At 42.0% G+C, this 16,357-nt stretch overlaps 1 long non-coding RNA gene across 5 annotated transcripts; it reads right to left on the bottom strand.

Moving 5' to 3' along the window:
• Positions 1 to 6,868: 6,868 nt before the first annotated feature.
• Positions 6,869 to 14,902, bottom strand: LOC135259015 (uncharacterized). 5 transcript variants are annotated; one of them, XR_010331172.1, is made up of 6 exons: positions 14,757 to 14,902; positions 11,745 to 11,901; positions 9,625 to 9,770; positions 8,883 to 9,019; positions 8,499 to 8,617; positions 6,869 to 8,323 (listed from the first exon to the last, which is right to left on the bottom strand). It is a non-coding gene; the product is annotated as an uncharacterized LOC135259015 (long non-coding RNA). The 5 variants fall into 5 exon arrangements; XR_010331170.1 differs by having other exon boundaries at positions 8,499 to 9,019; XR_010331171.1 differs by having other exon boundaries at positions 6,869 to 8,617.
• Between the last annotated feature and the right edge of the window lie 1,455 nt (positions 14,903 to 16,357).

The following is a 16,357-nucleotide window of genomic DNA, read 5'->3' as shown; positions in this document are numbered from 1 at the left end:
GTTTAGTTGAATCAGGTGTCGTAGTTCTGGGCTAAAACAAAAACCTGCACCCACACTGGCTCTTACTGGATTAACCGAACACCCCTTATGGAGGTAAGATTCTAGAAAATATACATTAGGTTATTTTTTTTACAGTATAAAAGAATGAATAAAAAGCTACAAGGACACGCAAATCTAAACCATTTTTTCTACTGTTATTTTAAGGCTACAGAGATGGATTTTACGGACTCTATTTCTGTAAATGTAAAGGTGTTCACTCGCAGGTACTAGGCGCTGATAAAGACACTAGTTGCTGATAACCATGTTCTGTGCTCCTTCTTTTGTGTTGCTGAAGGACAATGATAAGACTTTATGGTTCACAGGTTTTAGCCCATGGCCTGACCGCATTCTGAAGCAGTGCGACTGAACCATGTGGTCATGGTCAGACAGCAGGTGTTTATTAGCCAGGTTGGCTAGGCTGCTTATTAGCAACACGGATAACATTCCCTTCTTCAGAATTTTTATTTTATTTTACACAGCTTCTTGCTTATTTCACCCTCCCGGAATAGTGAGGGCTGGTTAGCGTAATCGCTTCTTCAATTTATTCATCTTTAAATCCTCTCCTTCCCTCCTGAACAATGTGCTGTGGTAACTGTAATCCTTTCAGTGATTCATTCCATTTTTTAGATTGGAAATGAATGTACCCATTTGTGCCTCATTACCCCACTCCCCCTGTACCTGCTGGGATTTGGATTCTTCCATGTTTTGGAGGGTGGGGCAAGGCTAGAGGTTGAACCAAACTTGTTATCAGGAGAGGAAGTGGCAACAGAAAGCCATTCAACCTGGCACTGATGTATTTCTCTGGGGGAAAGCCTGATTTATTAGAACATATTTCTTTATCACAGGAAAAACACTGCACTTTCTCAGGAAGGTGGGGGGAGGGGGTACTTTCTATGTCCATTTAATTTTTCATTCATGCCTACATATTTACATCCTGCACCAACGTGTATCTTAATATAGGCAAAACTGAATTAGTGTCACGAGAATCATTTTTGATTTCTTGGCAGCAATACACCCACAGAAGTAAATTAGCATAATTAACTCTTCCTTCTCAGCCAACTGTGACCCACGGCCATGATTTGAACAGTTCAGGTGAAGATGATCACACAAAAGGGTTCTACTACTGCTATTCTAAACTTGGACTTCAACCCACAAACCCATGGCTGAAGGTCCAATGACTGGGCTGTAAGTTTTTATCAAGTAATGGCCGTCTGCTTGTACGTGGTTTGCTTACATCACAGCTCCTTATCTTGTAAAGTAGTCTGAGGGGGAAAAAACTGGATTGCCCTGACGTCCCCTTTTGTTACCCAGTTGACCTGCATTATGAAGACATCTGAGTGGCAATTTTAAATGCGGTCTGAAGAATGTCAGTGAAACGAAGCCAAGGCATAATTAATGGAATTCTTTCCTTTAACTAGTCAGAGGCCAGTGAGCATAACTCTGAAAATGCAGCCAACCGATCATCTTCCCCCGCCCATGTGTTGGTCTCTTTTATTTTGCACGCCGGAACAGACACCTCACCCAACACTTCACAGGTTACACAGTTCAGGTTAATAAATAGCTTTATTTTCACAGGCTGTCGGTAAGATCACCCAGCTTTACAACCTGATTACACTTCAACGCTCCAAGGGGACTACGGGGGCTGGGTCACACACAGATTGTCCACGTTGATTTGACTGATTTAAGAACGGCAGCTTTTTGTATCCGTGAGTGCATGCATTTGAGTAAATTTCCATCCTCATACACCACTGTGAGCCTACCGAGTTATTTGTTTATGGTATGAAAAATCTCTCGATGTTTGCGAGGTCCCGCAACCCCATGGCTGTAGATTTGATTCCCCGATTTGGGCACTGCCATGATTGTACCCTTGAGTAAGGTACACAACCTGAATTGGTTCAGTGAAATATCGAGCTGCATAAATAGATTGCATGTAAAAAAGGATGCAATCTGCGTAAGTCAATGTGGACAAGAGCATGGGAGGGCCAATCAGTAGGCGATATTTGGCAGGACAGGGGAAGGCACCACACACATTCAGATGAATCATTTTGAAGAAAATTCCCCGCATGGTTTGGAGAATGCATTTCCTGACAGATATATGAAGTGTGAAAATACTATTTATCTTTATTTAACAGGGGGAAAAAGGTGAATGTAAACCCTGCAGCTGAAAAGTAGGAAGCCATAGGTTTAGATTAGTGAAAACACACGGAAGACCCTCCAAAGAGGACGGGAGGAAGCTGCAGTGCATTATGGGGTTTGTCTCCGGAGTAGACTTGAACATGGGGGAATTATGAAGGCAGCATTGTATTGTCAGAGGAAGAGGGACTTCCAACAACTGAGTCATGGTGAGTGGTGCATCGTGAATCAGACCCGGAGCATGTCAGTGTGGACTGTGGCCGGTGGGGTGCTGGCCATAGTGCCCCCCCAGTGATGAAGGGCGAATTCCCTACCCAATCGATCCATAGTGGCGTCCCTGGTTGAGCAGGGTCCTGTGATCTGCCTGGGCCACAGCTGCACCAAGCGCACAGTTACGCACTGCAGCGGGGTCTGCTGGTGCGCCTCATTGGAAGAGGAAGAGGAAGCAGCGGAAGACTTCATATCCCTTCAGACAGCACAGGGCACCGGTGCCGTCCATTTGCCTTCTCAAACGGACAGAAGACACTGAGGTCATGGAGTCACATTTTGTATCTGCTGAATAAGAGTAATGTCAATGTGCTGGAAATAAAGCAAGAACAGCAATAGCAGCTTTTCAGAATTTATTAATTGCTTCATCATACTATTGTGCTTTGAGGTGAAGCTGAGGGAGAAGGATGAGAGTAAATTGGAAGAGGGACTTTCATTCAAGGCAATGAAATCTATGAGGGTATTTCTATGAATGTCGTCTCCTTTGCTGTGTGTGCATGTGTGTGTGAAGACGAACTTGCTCATTTCTGAACAAAGTGAATTTTTCACATACATCATTCATTAAAGGCGTGATTCAGAGTCCCTTCTCCAACTGAATATTGCATTTCAGCATCTGTACTTTTTGCAAGAGCCACAAAATTGATTGAACTGCAGTCCACCAATAATAAATATGAAACTGACAGAAACTGATTTTAAGAACTTTGAGTATATCAACTATTAATAGCGAATAACCTGATACGCTTTGGTCATAGACATTATAATAAATGCCAGAAACTAAAATTTGTGTTTCAGGCAGAAATGGAGCCATGCTTGTTTGAACATTCTTGTGAATTCTCAACATAATGTTTTAGAGGTCTATGACCACTGTCAACATTGTGTTGGGTTATTTGTAGTTAACAAGTACTGTTTGGCAAAGATTTGAGTTACACATAAAGTATGGGGAGCAGTGATGGACGGAGTTGTCATCTTTTTATGATACACTGAATGATAATCATTGGACCCATGACATTTGCAAAGCGTGTGTGTGTGTGTGGGGGGGGTTAATGTTCTGGGCAAATTTCCAATCAAGGTATCGTCATCTGGTCATCTAAGCATCCCCCAATACAAAAATATACCAAACCACCTGAACCAGTGTGAGCGAACACACATTGGCATGTGAACCAATGAGTTGTCTTGCACAACATTACTTATGTTCAAACTCCGGATGAACTCTGTGCATGTTGGCGGTTAAGGTGAGTCATACAGTCCCCTCTCTCCCCACCTCCCTCTCCAGTGCGATTAAACACATTCCACTGCGTCTTCCATCGGCGTACGGCCACCGCACAGAAGGGAAGACAGCGGCCCATTTCAGTTTGAGCTGGCAGGTGAGCTTGTTTTCAAAACCCTGGTAACTTCAATTTGCGCTCGTGCCACTTACCACAGTTCTCATGTATTCAGTTTTGTTTTTTAGTGAATCAGCCACACAACCACTTAAAAGTGGGAAGGAGGGAGGGCAGCATTCAATTCTGAAAAACCATGCCTAAATCAGTTCCAGACACACACACATACTCACTCTCTCACACACACACACACACACCCTCACACTCTCTCAAACACACACACACACACACACACAGCTCAATAAAATATAATTATGACGACCACAGGCACAGCTAAGCACAGAAGAATGCCCTCCTAGCAGTCTCTACGATGATGCGTAAGGATTGCATGGGACCACAGGGACAGAGAGAACTCCTGAGAACATGCAGCATTCTCGTAATGTTGACACTATGTTGCGGCACTGCAGCGCGTTAGCCTGGCCACAAAATTACATAAACGCTTTGCGAACGCTGTGTGTTTGAGGGTTGGGGTTGGGGCTGCAGTTTCACCATGGAATTTTCTGATTTTATTTTTCTGACTGAAGGCAACAGAGGAGGACACGGGCAAAATCAAATCGTCATGGAAGTATGCAGATTTCTTTTAATTTGCTTGACCTCAATACAAACATTTTTAATTGACTACGATCCCTAGGGTGTAATCTCTACCATGAAAAAAGTCTGTCTTTTTTTTGTGTCTGAACCTTCACAATTAATTTATGGACCATGCTGTTACTGCAGGGGATGTGAAGAGAGGGAACGTGACCAATGGGGTTTAAAATGAACCAACTGGGCAAGGGATTAAAACCAATGGTCATATACTACATCCAAAATGGAATGTTCTGCCTCTCAGGGGATTGTGGGTAAAGAATGTACTACTCGGCACACATACTCGCCTGCGACCTGCAGAATTTATGGAGAACATTGCAGCTATGGGAAGAGCCTAAATATTTTATTGGCCGTTCCAAACTGGGAGAAACTGTTAGGCTTTCGCAATAGGAGCAAAGGTGTTGTTTTTTCTGCTTTTAATATTTTTTCACTTTTATCTGCTCCATGTGTTCCTTACGGTTAAGAAAGACACTTCCAATGCGTGTCGCCATGATGTTTCACTTATTCATATAGGGACTTTGCATGTTGCATAAAATATATTCAAACTCTTTGGCAACAGAGTCGGCCACAGAAAAAGCTTATAGTCCACTGCCACTTTCTTTACCGACATAAAGGATGCTACAGACACAACAAAAGTTAGATTTAATTTTAGTGAAACCATACTGGACAGACAGTACAGAAATCACCAGTAACTCACAGGACACATGGCAGGTGAATCTTCTTCTACTCCTCTGACAAACCCATGAGCTAGTAACTATATTCCCATCCACATTCAGCTTTACACACTCTCACTGACAACTGCGAAGGTGTAGCCACCTGTTGAGTAGCTAGGGGGCACTGATGCTGCAGTAACCTAACAAGCCCGTTCTGCCCTGGTGAGACACTGTGCCAGTCGCGTCCCAGTAAGTCACAGCCAGCTCATGACACAGACCAGACTTGCACTAGCAGTCTCAAAGGCTGTAGGGAAAAAGCCAACTCCTGTGGGAAGCACCGTTATCAACGGAGCTGTACGGGAGCCCCAAGCTTGTGGCTTTTATAACAAAATGTAGCCTTGGGTACGACCGCGTGACGACGCGCCCTGTAAGGTTTTCCTGGCGTAACCGGTGCCGTTTCGTAGGTAATGATATGCGCCGATAGCGGGTTTAATTTTCCCACATTCCAGAAATGCCTCGTCAGACACAGCTGTGGTAGTCGTGTTATTTTGATTTGCAGGGGCCAATAGTAATGGGCCTGCAGGGAATATCCACACCATGTGAACCGGCCTTTGTGTGCTTCACCTACTTTCCAATATACATACAGGATAAATCACTCTTGGGTTCCGCTGTGATAACATATCTGTGACAGGAAGGCTGGGGGCCCGAGGCTGGCTCGAGAGTCGCCTCCTGGGTTTAGGTTTCTGACCAGATAACATCTAGGAATTTAACATTTCTCTGACCGTTTAAAATGGCACGCTCCGTAGGAGTTTGGCAGGAGATGGGGTGGGATGGAGGGGCGAGGAGACAAGTTTAAAAAGAGTCAAAGCCAGCGTCGCAATCTGCATTTGGCACGTCGCAACTCCGTGTGTCGCAGTTCCCTGAGAAACGGACGATCTGCTTACAGGACCTGCGCAAGTCCGTATTATCGGGAACAGAGAGGTCCTTGTTCCTTCAGACATCGCAAAGCCTTCACTCTCTGGCGTTCCCTGTAGGCTTGTATATTTCAGTAATAACGATCAATGAACAAGCTGATCAAGATACCGGCTGTGTGATAAGTGTAATGACTGATTGAAATGAAATGATGGTGTGAACAGTTAAGGATGCAAAGTAGGCAAGTAAGTGAGTAGCTAAGAAAGTAAGTAAGCAAGCAAGTAGGAGAGTAACCACGGGAGTGAGTAGCTAAGTAAGTAGGTAAGTAAGTAACCTGACAGTGACTGGTCTCAAGCCAGTAGAACAGAACAGGTAATTTGATAACAGCAGCTGTAGTACTTTATGTACAAAAAAAAAAACATATACAAACAGAAAATTATTTATGCTTTTAGGCATAGAAACACTTCTATGTCTTGTGTTGTATGTTTTCCAATTGTTCTTGAATGACTTCACAGCTCTTCCCAGTGTCTCACATGGCTTCGTTTATATGCAGATGGTAATCATTTTGTGTTATGGGCACCTATTCAAATGATGAATAAAAAATATCTGGTGCCTGGCATGTTTCATGGTGTCATTAATTATTCATTATTACATTTTCCATGCTTATATATATTGGATCTTTGATTTCTGTGTTCAATGTACTTGTCAATGATTACATTGACAATAGAATTCATCAATTGTCTGTGATGTAATGAGTGCAGCTACCACACAGGAGGTAAAATATATGGAGTAGGAGTGTATAGGCAAATATATTTTACAATGCAGTAAAAATGTTCACTGCTAGCATTAACAAAATACAAAGACCCACCCACAGAGTTGCTTCTGATCCAAGGCCCATACTATTTTCTAAAATCACTCATATTTAATTAATTTAACATCATTACACAGACACACACACAGTCAGTCAAACGCAAACACAGTATACAAAGTAAACCTGATTTAAACAAAATTCTATACATAAGTTAATACATTTCTTTCTCAGCAGTACACTTTCACATACCTGTGTTTTCGTGCTATTTTGCTGGCATACAGCATACTGCATATACCACATACATATTGCATTAGATGGTATAACATGACAATGTTTCTTCCTTTCTTGACTGAGGACAGCCCTAAGAAGCATACGGGATGCTTCATGCTAAACACTGGTTTACGTGTCAACTAATTATGAGTCAGAGCCAGATCTCTCATCTCTTTTGCACTGGCACACTTGAGCAAAGCTGTATTGGACCCGAGTAGATCCAAAATGGCATGCATGGATGAAACTGCTTTTCCATTATACTCTGTTAGCCACTGGCAATCCAGGGCATACCAAGTACCATCATGAACACAGCAGTGTGTTGTGGGTACCACTGGCTTTTTAGATGGATTCCAACATTGAAGGGCTATGAGGAGCTGATTTCATTTCTGATGCAGGTATTTTGTTCTTGCAAAAAAGCATACATTTGGTGACACAGACATGAGGCAATCATGCATGCAGGCACCAAACACTCATTGGGGAAAGTGAAACCAGGGATTTTATAGCAACAACATTATGCCTTGTTCTTGTTCACCAATATTATCGCTGTTTATTTTAAAGTATGTAAATATAGCCTAGACTTGTACACTAGGTTCAAGACTAATCGTAGATAAATACAGCCATTTGTTTAATGTATTGACTGGGCTGTCTGCATTCATCTGTTCAGTGGTTTACTGGCATGTCTTCATGGCAAAATTCAGTGACGGTTGTGGGTGCAACTGCTCACTCCCAGCTCGTTTATAAACCTGCCAGCACCAGAAATTAAACCGGGCCGTTCCTGGATCGGGCCTTGCCAGCTCAGATCACATCTGAACCCGTGCAAAAGCTCCAGCACAGGTCCAGCTGGGCTGGAACATGCCAGTGCAAAAGGAGAATCCCTGTGCAGGCCAAGCCTGTCACTTTGTAATGGTATAGAATGTCCCATTTTTTGGATGGGGATTTCAGTGGTGAAAGACAAATTGAAAGAACAAGTTGACTATGGTGTGTTCAACTGCCTAATCATTACTTTGTCTCACATTATTATAAATTTATTTCAGATATCTAGAAATATCCAACATCTAAAACTGAAATCAAGAAACTTCACAAATCCATTATAATATTGGCAGGTAAACATGTAGCTATATGCATTGTTTACTTTAATTATTAATATCAATCAACTAGCCTCTCTGTGTATATACAGGTGATATCCCTGGTAGTGTGACAAGTCATGTCTGTTTGTCCAAACATTCTCCTGGAATCCACCATAAATACTTGGCTGAATCCAGTCAATTCAGCAACTGCCAAAATTAAAATAAATTATGAAAAGAGTTCATGAGCAAGCTATCAATTATTTACTTACGGTTAAAAAGCACTTAAATATCTGTTATGAATCTGTTTGTAACTGTAATAGACTTTAGTAATGAAATATTGCTAAATATTGCATTTAAAACTTCAATGTAAACAGAATTTTACCTAAAGAACTGCTGCACCAGCCAGAAACTATTGCTTCTGTGATTTCCAATCAAATCTGTCCACAGCTGTAGTGCCAAACTAGCCAGATGACAAAAGGCCATTAATTCAGACCTCTGTATCTGTGGGTAAAAGGTTTATTTATACAGGAGACATCCATTAGATTTAGAACTGAATTTTAGTAAAGACACCCAAGTTGTGTTAGAGTTTAATGCTTTTGCAGTGCTGTTTAAAAAAGAAACAAAACATCTGACTAACCCTGTAGCCATGTTGACTAGCAAAGTGACAGCAACTATCATACTATAAGGGTGCCAGGCAGGCAGTGCTCCCGCCAAAAAAAGAGAATATATAAACACGAGAAGTCACAATAAAAGAGAAATGACCTACAGGTTCAGCTTGCAGGTTCAGCTGTAGGGCAGCGTCCACATGCCAGTTGCCAGCTGCAATGTTGGTGGTTCCAATATGGCGTGCGACCTTGCTCACGTATCTTTTTCTCTCTCCGTTCTTCCTGTCTCCCTACGCGGCTGTCCAATAAAGCAGAAAAAGCTCTAAAAATGGCCAACATTCACCAGTATCAATAAAACAGAATCCACCTAACCCATAACAATTTTATAAGGGATAATCATACATAGAAATTTTTAAATAGCAGAGGTAGCAGGACCATGCAATAAGGATACCAACATGAAACAATTATAGGTAGTAACACAGCAATGTAGGCTTCAGCATTAAATGCATTCATGTAGTATACACAAACAATGAGAGAAATCTTTGGTTGTGTAATGCCTGAATGTGCACATGATCAAAACAGAAGAAAACACTGTGGCCAACAGTAAAAAGTACAAACAAAGTACATACAAAAACAAACACAAACAGGGGGAGAATAAATAGATACAATATATGCTTTAACTGCCTTCACTGCCAATACTCCTATAGCAGCACAGCTCCGCAGTCACCAAAATCTACAGCACTAAAATCCCAAATGCAACACGAGATAAGTATCCAATAACAAACAACGCTTTTTCTTTGGTACAGCCATGGAAACACAGAAACAAATGCAAATACACCCTACCACCACCAACAACAGGAACCTTAAAAGCACTCATCAAAGTATAAAAACCAGTATACAAACCAGTTTTTCGAGTCGCCAGGTCCATTCTAGTTTGGAGTTCGCTCTGGTATTCTCTGCTTGTTGTTTTGATCCTTCTTCAGACACTCTGTTTCCTCTTGGACTAGTTTCCGTTACCTCGAATAGCATACACGCTTACAAACGTTGATCTGGAGCAGATGAAACCAGGAAATGAAACCAGTCAGCATATAACTTTTTAAAATACCTGCTCACACATGTGAAAACCTCACACTTGGAGCCACACTCCACCCCCCCTTTTCCCCAAAAGGGAAAACAAAACCTACAAGTGCATACAAACAGTGTAACAGCTAGATTTTGGAGACATAAAGGTATAGAAACCCAAGAAAGTCTTCATCATTGTCCTCTTCAATGATGTGCAAAACCCTCTGTCAACCTGATTCACTTTGTCTGCAGTAGGCTTTCAAATTTGACACATGCACAGTCCTTACATCAGTCCTAGAGCCTTCTAAGAAGACTAGAGAATCGATGGATCATACTTGTGACACCTCATGGTATGGTCCTTTCCATTTTAGAATTTAGAGTTTGTGCTTGAAACCAGTCAACAGCTCTGGAGAGGCAGTAAGGCTGCACCCAGACTGCAGAGTGAAGTTCTAACAGGACATCATGATGGTGCCCATCATAGTTTTATTTTTTATTTTTATGTTTTCTGGAGATTCGCTTTGGCTAGCATCTGTTATGAGGTGCCTCCCCAGGTCCAATTCCACAGGTGTAACTCAAAACCACTCTTGTACAGCTGAATTAAGAGCTAAATGGAACTCTGGCAAATAGACACTAAAGTGACTGTTCATTGGGGCTTCATGATATGCCTGTCAGATGAGGCTCCTGAGCTTTTGTGTAATGTGTATATACTTTCACTACACTTTGTCTGCTAAAATTACAAATTCATGAGAATCACCATTTTTCCAAACGGAATTGTATATCCTCAATCTCCTCATCCACTTGTTCCTTGCAAACGTTTGGACCATCAAATGGAAAGACTGTCTTTATTACAAAACAGGCAAACACACTGCAGTGGGACAGACGGCTTTGTAACAAGCAGGAATCATCAAGAAGAATGTTCAGCTTGTCTTTGCGATGTCCAATGATGAAACTGAACCTTGAAGAACCCAGTGAATAAGACGGCAATTGCCATTACCTGTGTTCATCATCCAGTGTAGAGGAGAATGTTCAGTGACTACTGTAAACACTCTGCATTCTAGATAGCAACGGCACTTCTCAAATTCCCACACCACAGCATGGGACATGTTATGAGGTGGAGTAATTTTGTTTAGCTTTGTTTCAAGTCTGGCTTGCCTATGCTTACACCTCTAGAGTTCCAGGTCCCACCTTCTGGGTTAGCAAAGCCGCTAGTCAGGTTGTACAGGTGTCACTGTAGACGGCCAAATGGCAAGTCCATCCGTGGGTGTCCCATAATAGGAGGTAAGACTAAGCAATCTTGTAATTGCTCAAAAGAAAGTTAACAGGCAGGAGACCACCAAAACACAGCTCCATTTTTCTTCAGGGCAATGAGGCACTCCACCAACTTGGGAGAAATTGGGAACAAATCAGTGGTACCAATCTTCCATTCCAAAAAAATATTAACATCCAGAAAATTAGTGGGGCCAGGAATACACTGAACAGCAGCCATTCTTGCTGCGTCTGCATGGGTGCCTTAGGCAGTGACAAGTTTGCCAAGAAATGTTATTTAAAGCAAAACTTAACCAAAAATGATGAATTTGCAAGGATACACATCTTTGGGGTTCTGATAGCCATGGCATTACCCTCAAAGCAACAACTCCAGTTAAAATCCTTTCCAAATTTTTTTGTCCTTTGTTCTGCCAACCAACCGGCAATTTCAGACAACCTTACTTACATCAATGTGTACATCATCAGAAAGGGTGGATATCTAAATATGGAAGGTAATGTCCATCCATCCATCCATCCATCATCTATACCCACATATCCTGAGCAGGGTCGTGGGGGGTGCTGGAGCGTATCCCAGCGTGCATTGGGCGAGAGGCAGGAACACACCCTGGACAGGCCGTCGATCTACCACAGGGCACACACACCATTCACTCACACGCTCATACCTATGGGTAATTTAGGGTCTCCAATCGGCCTACCTGCATGTCCTTGGACTGTGGGAGGAAACCGGAGTACCCAGAGGAAACCCACGCGGACACGGGGAGAACATGCAGAGAAAGGCCCCAAGCCAAGATTCGAACCCACAAAGTTCTTGCTGCGAGGCGACCACCAAAGATAATGTGATAGAAAAAATTCCTGGAAAACAAGAAACAAGAGGTAAAGTTAGCTGCATGCTGAAGCTTTTTTTTTCTTCCTTCAAAAAAAGTAAAAAAACAACCCATTTTATGAAATTAAATAATAAAATACAATTGCCATCACTGTAGCCTATATGGGATCAAACTGTTACACAGTCTGCAAATTTTGTCTTTTTGGTCCAGAACTCTTTTTCTGTACTCATAGTTGACAGGGTATTTTAAAAAATTTCCACACTTCAGATTTACATTTACAGTAAGTGCTGGGTTTTCTATTTCAATGGGCCTGTTTGTACTGGCCGTAATTTCTGCATGAAAATGCCATCTTGTTGAAGGAATGAGTGAGCTCTCAGGATTATGTTAGTCGCACTTATGAGTTTCCTCCCGTCTGCGCCAAGTTTTTTTGAGAAATTGTCTTTCTAATACTCTTTAAACGAAATTAAATTCAAATAAAATAATGTGCTGTATGAACTTTAAACTGTGTTCGGAATGATTTTTCTGTACACAGGATTTTTTTTTGCACCCCTAGTTGTTGGTCATTCACTAGGCTATTGCAGCACTCGCTGTTAACATAATCAAGTGTGCAAACTAAAAATAAAACAACCTAATAATAATAATAATAACAATAAACTGTACCTTTATGGTTTTAAATTTGAAATCAATGTGTAATTTAAATATACATCAGATTTCATAATGACACAGAAACAGTATACAGTTAAGAGCTATATTGAAAGCGAGAAACAGAAGGCTTGCATAGACTGCTGTCAATGACTCCACTCCACTAAAATAAAATAACTAAGAAATATTAAGCTATGCAATACTGAAATGTATAACATTAAAACTTCTGTAAACAATCCAAAAATTAATAAAAGGTAGGCGTAAAAGGTCAGCTTGTTGTCCCGTGTACAATTTTAGGAAGATCTGTGATTTAAAAGTTGATCATGCTTAAAAAGGACTTTGGAAAATGTATCTGTGCGCGTGGATATTTTATGAGTACGTTTGTAGGAACATTTCAGGAAATGACCGTGCGCTCACATTTAGGATGAATTCCAAGATGATTTTATAAACGAGGCCCCTGGTGTTGAAGAATTTTGTCCCGAGTGCTTGCCACCGTGGAGCTGGGCTCATGGCTGTGCTCTCCATCTTCAGAGACATGACCCCAAAATGAATGCCAGGAGCTCCTTCTGGAGCCAGCGAGACTACTCTGTGAGGTCAGCAGCAACGTCCGGTTCATGCAAGCGTCTCACCGTTTCCTGTCAAAAATCCTTGAACTGGATTTGGTGGCCTGCCATATCCCTCCCTTGGATTGGTTAATATACATGGCAGAGGTGTAGGGGTCATTTGTTGAAATCCAGACTGTCGGAGGTATCGGACAGGTAAGGCCAAGTAGGGGCTCGACTATGGGGTGAGAACAGGTATGACTATCTCACCCACATCAGGACTACCATCAGTCACCCCCATAAAAGGATCACGCAAATGGAGTGGGAAGAGAAGGGGTTCCACTGCTGTACGTTGCTCTGGATAAGAGCGTCTGCTAAGTGACTGAAATATATTGGGCCGAAAGGATCAGTGTCAGACATTACAATAATGACAAAATACAAGTGTTGCAATGCTTGCAAAATTCATTCAGAAGCACAATGCTCAACACTATGAACTGGTATAGGGGCGTGGTCATACACTTCAAAAGCCATCTCGAGTGTAATTTTCTGTAGAGGTGCTGATTTGCAAAGTGGCAACAATAATAAGGGATGGCAGGCAGGCAGTATTCCTTCCAAAGAAAATGCAAAAAAAAGTATATGTGTAAAAAAAAAAAAAAAAAACTTCCTTTCACCAGTTCCAACCATACAAAAAGAGCGGTAGGAACAGGTATGTAACACTCTGTGCCGTCAGAATGGGCCATCACTCAACACAACTTTAAACAGCTGGCGTGAGCAAAGGAGGCAAGTTGTGGCAGTAAAGACACCAACATGAAGCAGTTTTAAGTATTCAAATACCTTAGGTATGCTGGAAAAAACAATCAAGCACAGAATTACCTTAATTATGTTATAATAAATATAACACACAGGTTTAATACAGAACATATATAGCACACACAAACAGCCAGATAAATAGTTTAGTTCTGAACATGCACATAAACAGAATAAAGAAAACAAACATTCAGGTCAAAAGTGAAAGAAAGAAACTATATACAAGTACTTTAACGGCCTTCCCGCCCCAATTTCATCAGCAGTGCTCCACAACAACTACCAAAATATAAAGCACAAAACCCCAAACACAACGCCAGAGACATGTCCAACAGCAAGACAAACCATCTTAAATTTAGCTCCACCCAACGAAGGACGCAAGGAAAGGAAAAATACGTATTTCTAATGTACCTTTTTTAGGTTGAATTTGTAGGCGGCATCAATGTATCCTTTATCAGATAGGATAAAGATATCCCATACATATTTGCCATTACATTGGCCTTCTTACTTGCGTTAATGGCAGCTGAAAACAGCGAAGCGACGGTTGGGGCGGGGGCGCTCGTTTACTAGTGCGAGTATACAGTGAACTCGATAGTTAATTTTAGTTCTATTTAAAAAAATACAATTATTTAATACACTGGAATAATGTATGTAATGTAGTTTTTTAAGCCTCGGTGAGCTTTGCATGAACTAGCCAGCTACAGTAACTTGCTAGTGTTACACCCGGCGTCGACAAAGAAAGGACACTGGTGTATAAAAGTTTGTCTTTATTTATACTGACGCGAAGTTAGCGAGCACTTGGGGAACGCAGGCACAAACTACAACAACGAGCTGAGATACGCACGTTTGCAGGTGGGGCTACAATGCGAGGCTACCATGAACTTAATGTACTTACTGCAACTCAGTGTTTGTTCATATTTCCTCTTAAAAACTCGTCTCTCTGTAGACGTGGCTTCTTTTCTGACCACGCCACAAGCTCCCTCGCCTCTTCCAAAGGCCCATTCTTCTTCGTATGATTTTACGTTACGTCATATAGGTCACTTCCTGCTTTGCATTGCCCCCTACTGGTCACAGTACAAGCAGCAAATGCAGTATTTCAATGCACTAATACTGGTGGTGGTTTGGACAGACATTCCACCTGGCCCTGCACTCTTAATCGCGCTACTTTAATGTGATGCTATCCTGCATTCAAAGCGCATTTTGAAGTTCCTTGTTAGGACGCTACCTTAGGCAGCGGGGTAGCTGCTTTCTGTCTGAGATTCAGCCAGGGTTTTGGAACAGACAATGGTCCAGCATGGTCTGGTGTTTAGCTGTCCTCTTATCTGTTATCTTATCTACTACTACTACCACTAAAATAATAATAATAATAATAATAATAATAATGAGGAAAAAGGACATAAAACTAGTGCAGCATAACTCTTCCACTTGTCACAGTTACTGAACACTATGTATTGTTCAACTGAGGCAAATATGGAGAGATTACCCATTTAAAATAGGGGTTATATTGGGGAACAGGCCAGCACATCTCATACAGTATGTCTTCTTGCGTGCCTTCTTGTTTCAAGGAAAATTCTGTATAAGGTTAACAACAACCCCGAAAAACGTTTTAAGTATGATATGCCAAGAGCGTGTTCTCCTGATTGTTCGATTCCTGGAGGGCTCCTCCGCCTCTGCTGTGTATCTACGATAGAAGGCAGAGGCCGGGGAAGTACTATTTACAGTACAAGTGAGTCAGGTTACCACTGGCCTATGTCACCATGCGGCGTTCAGCATTCAGAGAGGCAAAAAGAAAAACAAGCCCATTGAATCTCTTTCAAATACAGTGGTGTACCATAACATTATGCATGCTAACCAGGTCATTAGATTTGCATAATGTTCAAAGCGGCCAGGTTCTAAACGGCCCTGTTTACCTGAGCGATGAGAGGAGCTCTCATGAACATCCACACAATGAAGACGAGCCCATCTTCCATTTTCCTTCTCCTGGAGGCCTTTTCTGGCCTCATTTAAGATTCTGCTTCCGCTGGGCCTGGTCAATACACGATCGGTGTTTTGTAAGAACAGGGTCCGTTCGGGTGGTTTTTGTGGTCATGGTTTGGACTGTTTTGTGGCCCCCTGTGAGTTAGGTGTGAGAGATGTGAATTTTTCACAAAAAGCAATGGCTTTTGGGGGAAAGAAGATAAATGCTTTAAACAGTTATGTTTTGTTTAAAATATGATGCACCCCCTTCAACCTGTTAACTGTGTAATTGTGACACCATACAAAGACACACTCTGAAAACTGAAACTTCTTGTCGCTGCTTTGGTGAATAATTCAGCTTCCCGTGCCTGGCCTGTATTTCAGAACCTTCCCATGATTCTCTGCTCTGTCTGACCCAGTCCCAACACAGAGCATTCATGGAAGAATCTGCCTCGTCACCTCACCTCTCCCCGGGACACAGCGCTGTGGGCGGCCTGCTCTTTCAGCCTCTGCTGATTGTGCTCCTCATTCGAGCCCTCA

Source organism: Anguilla rostrata, chromosome 7 (genome assembly GCF_018555375.3).
Source record: "Anguilla rostrata isolate EN2019 chromosome 7, ASM1855537v3, whole genome shotgun sequence".
Lineage (NCBI taxonomy): Eukaryota > Metazoa > Chordata > Actinopteri > Anguilliformes > Anguillidae > Anguilla > Anguilla rostrata.
The sequence above is the reverse complement of the archived record's forward strand: the minus strand, read 5'-3'. Positions and strand labels throughout refer to the sequence as shown.